Genomic DNA, 9,769 nt, shown 5'->3' with positions numbered 1-9,769 from the left:
TGACCCCCCACGTCAGAACCACTGTCTTTCAGTTGCGATTCGCGAACTACATTCGTAGATACATTGGTAAGTATTTCTTTACCATGAGTAATAATAACAAAGTTCAGGTAAGAATAAGCGCAAGCGTACAGACGTTGTTTTTATTAGCGAGCCCTGGTGATAGCACCTGCATCCGACCGCGAAAGGGTTCCGTGAGTGGTATTCATGAAAGCGATTTTCCTTGTGGCTTTGTTGGGGCTAGTGCAAATGATATAATTAGAAAACAGCGTTGCTGTCGTTGAGGCACGCAACGTGAACGTCCGTGCTCAGGGTTACGCTGTGTGGGTCTTAATATACGGAAGGCTGCTTTTCTTTATTTATCGCTTCGCCTCTCGACCTTAAATTGGGGTCACAGATGCAGAGGGGATATTGTGTGAACCATCAGCAATTCTTTCGCGATTGCGTGCAGATGTATTGGCCATCAAGAACATTTCCTATTTCAAACGCCATTTTCCGAAAACTCTTCAAGTTAGCGACAACTGTATGACACGCTGGTCACACTGTCATAGAACACGGTTATAGGGACGGATGTTAGGTCAAGAGAGAGAGAGAAAGGCAAAGCAGTGACAGGGAGGTTAACCAGAGATTATCTCCGGTTGGCTACCATGTACTGGGGGAAGGGCAAGGGGATGCGATAGGTGAGAGAGAGAAGAATAAAACAATTAGAAAAGAAAAGAAATGTACACACACACGCGCACACGTACACACGAACTGTTTCTGCGGGCATTGTCACGCAGCCCGCAATGGCGTTCCTACTCTTACATAGTGTCACCGTACAATCCTTCGTCACACTATGTGGGGCCACAATTTGTCAAAAAGTCCCTTGTCTTTTAAATAATGAGGCAGCGCCTTCATAGCGGATCGTGCTGATGATCGCGTAGGCCAATATACAAGGACGTTGATTTCCATTATTGGGTGCTTGTCCAGTGTGTCTAGGGTGGCTGAGAGGACTGCTCTTTGCGGGTTGAAACAAGAGCACTGACACAGAAGGTGCGCCATTGTTTCATTGCACCCGCAGAAATCACAAAGTGGACTGTTCGCCACTCTGATAAGAAAAGAGTACGCATTCGTAAATGCTACTCCAAGCCATAGGCAGGCTAGAAGGGTGCAGTCACGTCGTGGAAGCTCGGACGGAATACGGAGCTGTAAATTAGAGTCCCGGGTATTAAGGCGTGCACTTGTGAACTCGGATGAATTCCATTCAACTAATGTGAGGTCACGCGCAAGTGCGGAAAGTTTTTTCGGTGCGTCGGCTCTCGAAAGAGGAATAGCAACGCAGTTTACGCCGTCATGGCCAGATCGGGCTGCTGCGTGCGCTCAATCATTGCCATGTATGCCACACTGACTAGGCAACCACTGATATATTATATCGTATCATTCGTCAACAATGCGATAGTGGACCTCTCTTATCTCTGCGACGAGCTGCTCATGTGAACCATGGCGCAGTGCTGAGAGTATACTCTGTAGGGCTGCCTTGGAATCACAGAAGACTGACCGTGCATGGGGTGGTTCCTCCTGAATGAAATGAAAAGCCACACCGTGCAGGGTTACCAGTTCTGCAGGTCTCGTTGGTGATATCTGTGACGTTTTTAGCTGTATCTTGTCGGATATTGTTGATATCACCACAACAGCAGCTGAACTTGCAGATGTGACTGAGCCATCGATGTAAACGTGTACGCGCACACTGTGCTCCTCACGTAAAATTTCTAATGTGGCATGCTTCAGGGCAAACGACGGCATGTTAGCTTTCTTCATGATACCTGGGATGGTGAGGCGTATTTCAGGTCTGTGCAGGCACCATAAAGGTGAGGATGGCCTTGCTGCAGGCATGTATTTAGATGGCAATGAGGTACGATTGGCGACAATTATACGACTGAAAATTTCGTGTGGCCTTTCTGCAAGTAGAGCGGCAAGATGGTGAGAAGGTAGTCGGGCAACGTGTCGAATATGCGCCCTGAGAGCATCGGTTGTCAAGTACGTTGATAATGGGTGCTCTTGAGCTATGACAATCGTTGCCGCTGTAGACTCACACCTCGGAAGACCGAGACACGTCCTTAGGGGTTGAGCTTCTAGCACCTGGAGTACACGCAGGTTTGTTTTGCAGGTGTAACCAAGCACAGGGAGGTTGTATCTTGCGAAACCGAGGAACAAGGCGTTATAAAGCGGTAGCATTGACCGCACCGATGTTCCCCATGACTTTCCGCCGAGAAATTTGAGGAGATGTGTTACTGTCATTAACCTCTTCTTTAGGTATGAAACGTGCGGGCTCAATGATAGGTCGCGGGTTGCAATGGGTTGCAACTGCTTGCCCTTTGACACTTACAGAGTAACGCTTCATTGCTTTCCGAGTGAATGTAACAAAGCAGCATTTCTCTGAAGACAGCTCTAAGATTTGTTTTCGCAAGACAGTGATGTTAACATAGCTGCCTTTCGTAGCCAAGCTCGTACCTGCAGTCGTGTTACAGGAGACGCTCAAATGCAGATCTCGTCTGCATAGATTGATACTTTAACTGTGTTGAGCAAGCATCTGACTAGGCCAACGAGCACTAAGTTGAATAGCGTCGGGCTCAACACTCCGCCCTGTGGTACTCCACGGAACGTTTGGTGTTGAGTCGTGGCGCCATCCTCGGTCTTCACGAAGAAATGACTATCGGTCAAATAACTGCAGAGCCACTGAAAAGTGCGGCCACTGATTCCGGCTGCAATCAGAGCCTCTCTAATGACAAAATTTGCTATATCATCATAGGTGCCTTTTATGTCAAGGAATAATGCCGTAGTGAGTCGTTTCAGCAGTTTTTGATGTTGAACAAACGTGACCAAATTGATGACATTATATATGAATGAGCGCCCACGCCGGATGCCAGCCATAACATCTGGACACACGTCGTAATTTTCCAGGTACCATTCCAGGCGCGTCAAAATCATTCTTTCCATTATTTTACCTATGCCACTGGCCAGAGCGATGCGGCGGTACGTCAGTTCAGGATGTTAGGTCAAGTGCAACAATGATTGAATCAGCTAGCGAAAGGCCTCAGAACTGGTCGAACCGACGGCAGGAGCCGAAGAAGCTCTTTTTTTATTCGTCACCCATTTCCTCCTAATCTCCCACCTCACAGCACAAGGCACGAGACATATGCGCCTGAACGCCCCATATGCAAAAGGCGGTGGAGGAAGATGGCTATGGCTACGATGACTATGTGCAGCGGTGCCCAAGAAACAGCATTTGATGCCGGCGGATCGAGTAGATGCGTCGTTTCGGCCTCTTTAAAGTCGTTGAAAGCTGATAATGATGGAGATGTCGTTAGGTACATTGGTTTGATTCTGTCTACCGCCCCGGTGTCTTCACGTACGTTGAGGTCGATGGTAACAGCTTTTATTTCTATCCGCTTTAGTATCTGGAATGGGCTGTCATAGGGGGGCCGTAAGACATGGTTGGATGCCTTCATGCCGTGCCAAAATGTTGCTCGCTATAGGCATGTCTGCTGACAAAACATTACATTAGGATGAAACCCTACTAGGGTTAGGACGCAAGCATGTGAACAGCAACGGGAGCTGCTGAACACAGCTCAGTGGATCAGGCGTCGCAGCAGTTTTTGGCGCGCAAAATTCACCGCGTAACCACAACGTTGTGCAATAAACCAGTTCCACAGCCCTGCCGCCGAGGTCTTCCTTCAAAGAGGAGGGCATACCTAGCCTATTGTAATGGCATTCAACCATTGCATTTGCCGATGGATGACACGCGGCAGTATGGGTATGGCGGAAGACAAGAAGGCATGTGACTTGGCGGAAATGATGAGATTCGGACAGTCTTCCTCGATCGGTCGGAACAACGCGGGGCATCCGAAGCGCGAGATCCAGCCACTGAAAAGACGCGGAAGCCATTCCAAGTGCAATATGTCAGTGAGAGGCAATGCTTCAGACCAGCGGGTATAACGGTCTACACAAGTGGGTACCTAGCGACCTCATCGGAGTGATTGCAGCGAGCCAACGATGTCGATGTCAATGTGGTTGAACCGGGCGTCAGATGGGCGAAAGCAGCGAATTTGCGACTTCGTGCGTCCTGGCGTCCTGTCGTCTTCACTATCAGCGTCCTGTCGCTGATAGTGAAGCTAGTCTTGAGCCCAGCGGCGCACTTCAATGTTCACGCTCGGCTACACAAAGCGGGAAGCAATCAGACGCTGGGTGGCTAGAACTCAGGGATGACTTGCTCCGTTTAGCTTGGCAGAAACTTGACGGTGGAGTCAGAATGAAACGAATGCTCGTGTTGGGTTCCTTGATGTGTCGCAAGTGCTAGTGCCTGAAAAAAAATGGGAGGGATACGTGGGACAGCGCTGATGACGCAGCAGATGACCGGAGGTACCGAAGTGTGGCCGTGGATGCGTCGATACGAGAGAATGCATTTAAGGATGCGCAGACTGGGCTTTCAATGTATCGTATGTGACTGGTGAACTCACAGATGAAATTGGGGTGCCGTATGTCTCATGCGCTATAAGTGTTCTGATTACCCAAAAAGCGAATGTCAAAGGCTTGCATTTCACAAGGATGTGAAAGCCTGTTCCTTCCAGCAGGTGTCGGAAGTGCCCAACGCCGAATAATACCGCAAGCAGTTTGCAAGCGAACGTGCTGCAACTCGTTTTTCCGGGCTTCAGTTTCCGGGAAAAAAAACCAAGTGAGCTCCAGGAGTTGCGCTGGAACTGTAAAACGGCGCCGAAAGCCGCACTAGATGCATCGGCAAATAAGACGCATTTGTGCAAAGTGTAGGGAATGCACCAACAGGGTGTCACCTGCCAGATGCGTTTTTGGCAGCTTGGAGAGAGTCTTCGGCGTCGGACATGCAGGACACTGGAGCGGAAAGATCCGTAGTGATCTTGAGGAGCTCGCTCAGTGGTATATTAATTCCGGCGATGTTGGGAGGAAAACGGTGGTGGAAGTTGAGCAGGTCATGGAATTCGCGGAGCTTTTGCAGCGAGGTAGGGCGAGCGAACACGCGCGAGGTTTGAACTTTGGTTCCAATAGACGCACTGTCCGAGGAGCTCAATGTAGCGCATAGCAAAGACCCCCTTTGCGAACTTAATGAGAAGGCCGTGTTCCTGAACGCGAGAAAATAGCAGGCGCAAATGATTGCTATGATCCTCAGGAAAATACCAGCCATCAGGAGGTGATCGAGATATGCAAAAATGAAGGGTAGTCCCCGCGTGACCTCGGTTTTGAACCTCTGGAACGTTTGAGCAGTGTTCCTCAGGCAGAACGGCATGAATAAATTAACGTGAGTAACTCATCATGCTCGACCAGCTGTTCATTGATGCGACGCCGTGTTTCCCGGCGCACTAACCACGTTATGAACGGACTTGGCATGCGACGTATTTCGCGCATGTAATATGCAAATACTCTAGAAGCTTTGCGGGGCTTTGGGAGAGACATTTGTTTAAGCGCTAATTCAATGGCATAAATGTCGTTTGCCTTTATGTGTTGCTGTCTTATGGCCTGTAGAGAGTCACTCCAGCGGATGAACCTGCGTGTTAGCGCCGTGGGCGACGTGGGCCTTCTTTCTAGAGAGCTGCAATCTAATATGGCGCAGCTTGAAATCGCCACTTCTAACGGAAGCCGGTAAGTAAGTTGCTCGCACTTGAATACCATAGCCAAAATGGTATTACCTTCGGCATTTATTGGACACTATAAAACTACTCAAAATGTATTGTTAGACAGGTTGCGTCCTTTGGAAGCTATCATCACACTTTAAGGAATCAAGCAGTTCCTCCGTTTTTACAGAAAGCACACAGGTCGCTTATGCACAGCTCACACCAGCAAACTCGCCATGAACAGTGCGATGCTACATATAGTAAATGCTGTGAGAGCAGGCGTCATCAAATCTGAGTGAGTACGCATTATTCTCTTTCCTATTCTTTCGTGGCACGTATTAGGCGTTTTAGCTATGTGTATTTAGGATAAAAATGACATAAGCTAATTTGCAGCTCGTCGGGAATGAAAACTTGCATAGTGCTATAATACTTTTACCTTCATGAATGTTAAAGTCACAAGCAAATGAAAAAAAAGAAAAACTTATAGTACCTTCGTATGGGATGTGATACTCATAACAACGTGTGATAAAAGAAAGCATAGTAAAAATAAGTTTTAAAACATTTCTTATTTGCAAGTGTCGCATCTTCGGACTGCTTTCGTGAACATTTAAACTTTAACCAAATTTGAATGGTCCGTACATTTCCTGCGTTATCTGAGAATATCTGCCATTTATTCGAAAAAGTTGACATGGTATGGGGCAAGAAAGGTGTCTTCAGAGGCCTGTTACTCCAGTGACATATTCTGTATCAAATTGAATTGACCGAACTTTGAAAATGTTTTCCAGGCCAGAATCTTTAGACATTACAGACAGCTTAGAATACTTGGCATCTCAGTTGGGCTTTACTTCATTGAAACAGACTATATGTGACAAAAAGTAGCACTGTCAACGCGAAGAAAGTTGCTTAGGTAACATAAGAACGTTGCCTCGTTGATCTTATGACGACCTCAGATAAATGTCGGGGTCGACATATTATTGCGATAACAGATATATGAACATATCACTCTATGTGGAATTTCTCCGCCGTCATCAGCGCGAACGGGCGAAAATAAGCCGAGAAAGATGGTGACTTGATGCGCGCCGTCCCCCGCGCGCCTAATTTTGGAGGTCACGTGATTAAGCGCGCGCTAAGTTGGAATAGGGAGCAGGGTGAGGTGATTGAACATGCGAGGGGGCAGATGAGCGCGCGTCTCCTTTTCAACTTCTGTTACGGCTGCGCGTCGCAGTCCATGCGTCTAAAAGCATACGCGGATTTCGCGCTGTACTTTGAAGGTAATCTGCAGCGAGCTGAACGGTTAGGGCGAGCGAAATGGTTAGTCAGTTCACCTGAGCCATGTGCCCGCCTTCCAAATGTGGCACGTTGTATAATATCAACCGTCGCACACATGTTGAAGCCAGAAGCAGTCCTAAACAACGGCGCTCCGAGGTCAGCGTTCTTCATCCCAGCAAGCTTATGAAAGCAAATTTTCGCAGTTATCGAGTGATATCGCTTCGTTTCTTCATGTGACAGGATGCTGGTTAATTTAATTTGTGAGCGAATGCTTACTGCTATTTATTTGGCGCATAAATCTGCGAACGTTGCTTGATGTCGTTGTCAAATACATTGCTATTTCTACCCATGCCTCGCCTTTCGGATGAAACTGCGACTTTCATAAGGCAAAACACACATAAGAATAGCCATAGAAGCTAAAGAAGCGACTCCTTTGCAGTGACGTCACAGTGGAACTCGTCTGGGATTTGTTTGCGCTAACCGAGGCTTCCGAGACGGATCTGTGGTATCGAAGCTCCGGGAGGCAATGCTTAGCTGAACTCATGGTCTTTCAAAGTGGATACTCTTACATGCATATAGGACCACAACTATGGCCTGCAACAGGATTTTGGGAGTTTGTCCTGGCAATACTGCAATTCCAGCTTCACTGGCCTTACATTAAGGTAGGTGCCAAATTTTGAGCAAGAAGCGTGATTAACTTTGTTCATTTATAAAAACACAACACAATCTCAGCATCACGCTGCTCCATATGCGCTAGAAAATTATGCAACAGTACGTACATTACATGATTGTAGCATTCAGACTTGCTATATCCGTACATTTGCGGTGTTGAAAACATCCTCCGCCAATAAGAGTACTGGAATAAATTTTTGCAAGTGCTTTGCCACCAATATTTATGCCAACACTCAATGTTTTGATAGCGCACTGTTGTAAATTCTTTTTTTTTTTTGCTTTACGTGAAACAAATGAATGACGCCAAGTATGACCCGAGTAGTTCCGTTTTGTTTCTAGGAGATTCTTCACGCTCCAGCAGTTCTGCATGTGATATGTTATTTTTTTTTTGGACGATCGTTGAGTAAATTGAGAAAACGTACCAACGTAAAGCTTTTCAGGGGCAAGCGAACCTTTTGTTTGAGCTGCTCGTCAGACTTACGCAAAGAAAAAAAGGTTTACGCCTTTGGGGCTTTATTGCCCTCAAGAACAATCATCTATGCTTTGCGCATTATCCTTATTTAACGGGGCGTGCTTCCTGCTTTTCCGTCAGGATCCCTGAAACACGGGCATGCTTTCCAGAGCTCACAGTACCAGGACGACAGCGTTAAACAAAGGCAATGAATGAGAGATACATGACCATTTTTATCCGTGGACATGATTTAAGCCCCAGTCGGTACCAATTCTTACAGTCCACGGAGTATAGGCAGCACAGTTAAGTCCACAATAAGCTCGTCACACTACAAGGAACGTTCGTGGACAAGGAGGGGGGGGGGCTTTGTGAAATTTCCTCGCGAACTCCGCACAAACTTGTGCTGATTTAAATAGTCCGTGAATACGCAGACTTCGCTAACATTGTGTTTGGATAACCTGGAGTGACTTCATAGTCTCACAGAAAAAACGAGGTGTCCTTGATATGTTCAGGTTAATTAAAATTCGCACACCTTAGCAGATTTCTATGGCAAGTTTTCATTTTCGTAAGTTATTCTGCATGCTTTGACAATTGCTCTGCTAGTTAATTTCGCAAAATAAATACAAGATACAGTGAGTAGTTTCTGTTGTATCGTGGATTAGTGCTTGTGGCCAAACAAACTTTGTATTTGTTTCTTAACAGTTTTGTTTTTCTTTTATTTGGCATCAGTGAAAATCAGGGCTTGTCTCTTCTATTTCCCCGAAACCAGGCTGTCAAGGAGAGACACCGAAAATTGGATGACTCATCCACCGATATGGATCCCGCGATTGCGGTTCGCCAGCGCATGTTTCTAAGCAACATAAAGTCATGGATGATGACGCACATTGGTAAATTCGGCTCCAGAAAGGTGTTTGAAGAGAATGCCTGCTTTCCAAAGAACCACTTATGATATGGTTGTACCAAACAATTGTGTTTCAAGGCCAGTCCTCTGAATCCAAAGATTATTCGAAGCTCAATTTTCCAGGGCCATTATGTGTAGCATCTCCTCAACTTGCTTACGCACGTGCCCATTCTTTTTAGCATGGTAATAATCATGGTACATACGTTTCGCTGTTGCGAGGAACGACGTCGAGCACCGAAAAATAAAATATTTTCAACAAGAACTAATGACTATGAGGATCATCAATTGTTAGGTGTAGTGGCTGTAATAGCGGCCACTTAATGAACATTTCTCCTTCTCTTACAATTTGTCACTGTCGTGTAACCTGGATACATGATTTTGAATGTGCAGTAGCACACAGTGGTGAGATAACTGCTTAGGTATAAGTGATTCCCTTTTTCGATTAGATCACTCAGATGGCTCCAAATTTCATAGTTCTTCGGGACTTCGAGCCGTCACCTGAGGCCACCACAGCAAGAACTGCCGGACTATTCTTTAATAAAGCTTCTTCTTCTTCTCCTTCTTCTTCGGAATAGAGCTTTTACAAAATCAAAGTGAATGTTTTTATTGGCGCGTGCTGTTGACGCAGTGCTCGTGAAGCCTAGTGCTGCCACCTCTATATTGTGCAAAAAAAATTTCCTTTTGCAGGCTCTACAAGTCCACGGTCCAGATCGCTGTTTTTACAACTTTGTTTAAAAAACATTTTCCCAGTTTTGTTATTATTTATCTGCGTCCAAGGAGATACCGATGCCTGCAGAGGGCTTCCTGCTGCTTCTATTCTCGACAGTGACAGGCGTACGCCAAATAAATTTAGAAGTT

At 46.3% G+C, this 9,769-nt stretch overlaps 1 long non-coding RNA gene across 1 annotated transcript; it reads left to right on the top strand.

The window, feature by feature from the left end:
* The first annotated feature begins 5,827 nt into the window (after positions 1-5,827).
* LOC142564863 (uncharacterized) lies at positions 5,828-8,932 on the top strand. The gene is made up of 3 exons (XR_012824698.1): positions 5,828-5,913; positions 7,327-7,549; positions 8,780-8,932. It is a non-coding gene; the product is annotated as an uncharacterized LOC142564863 (long non-coding RNA).
* The last annotated feature ends 837 nt before the right edge of the window (positions 8,933-9,769 follow it).

This window comes from Dermacentor variabilis, chromosome 11 (genome assembly GCF_050947875.1).
Source record: "Dermacentor variabilis isolate Ectoservices chromosome 11, ASM5094787v1, whole genome shotgun sequence".
NCBI lineage: Eukaryota > Metazoa > Arthropoda > Arachnida > Ixodida > Ixodidae > Dermacentor > Dermacentor variabilis.
This window is presented reverse-complemented; position numbering and strand designations above follow the sequence as displayed.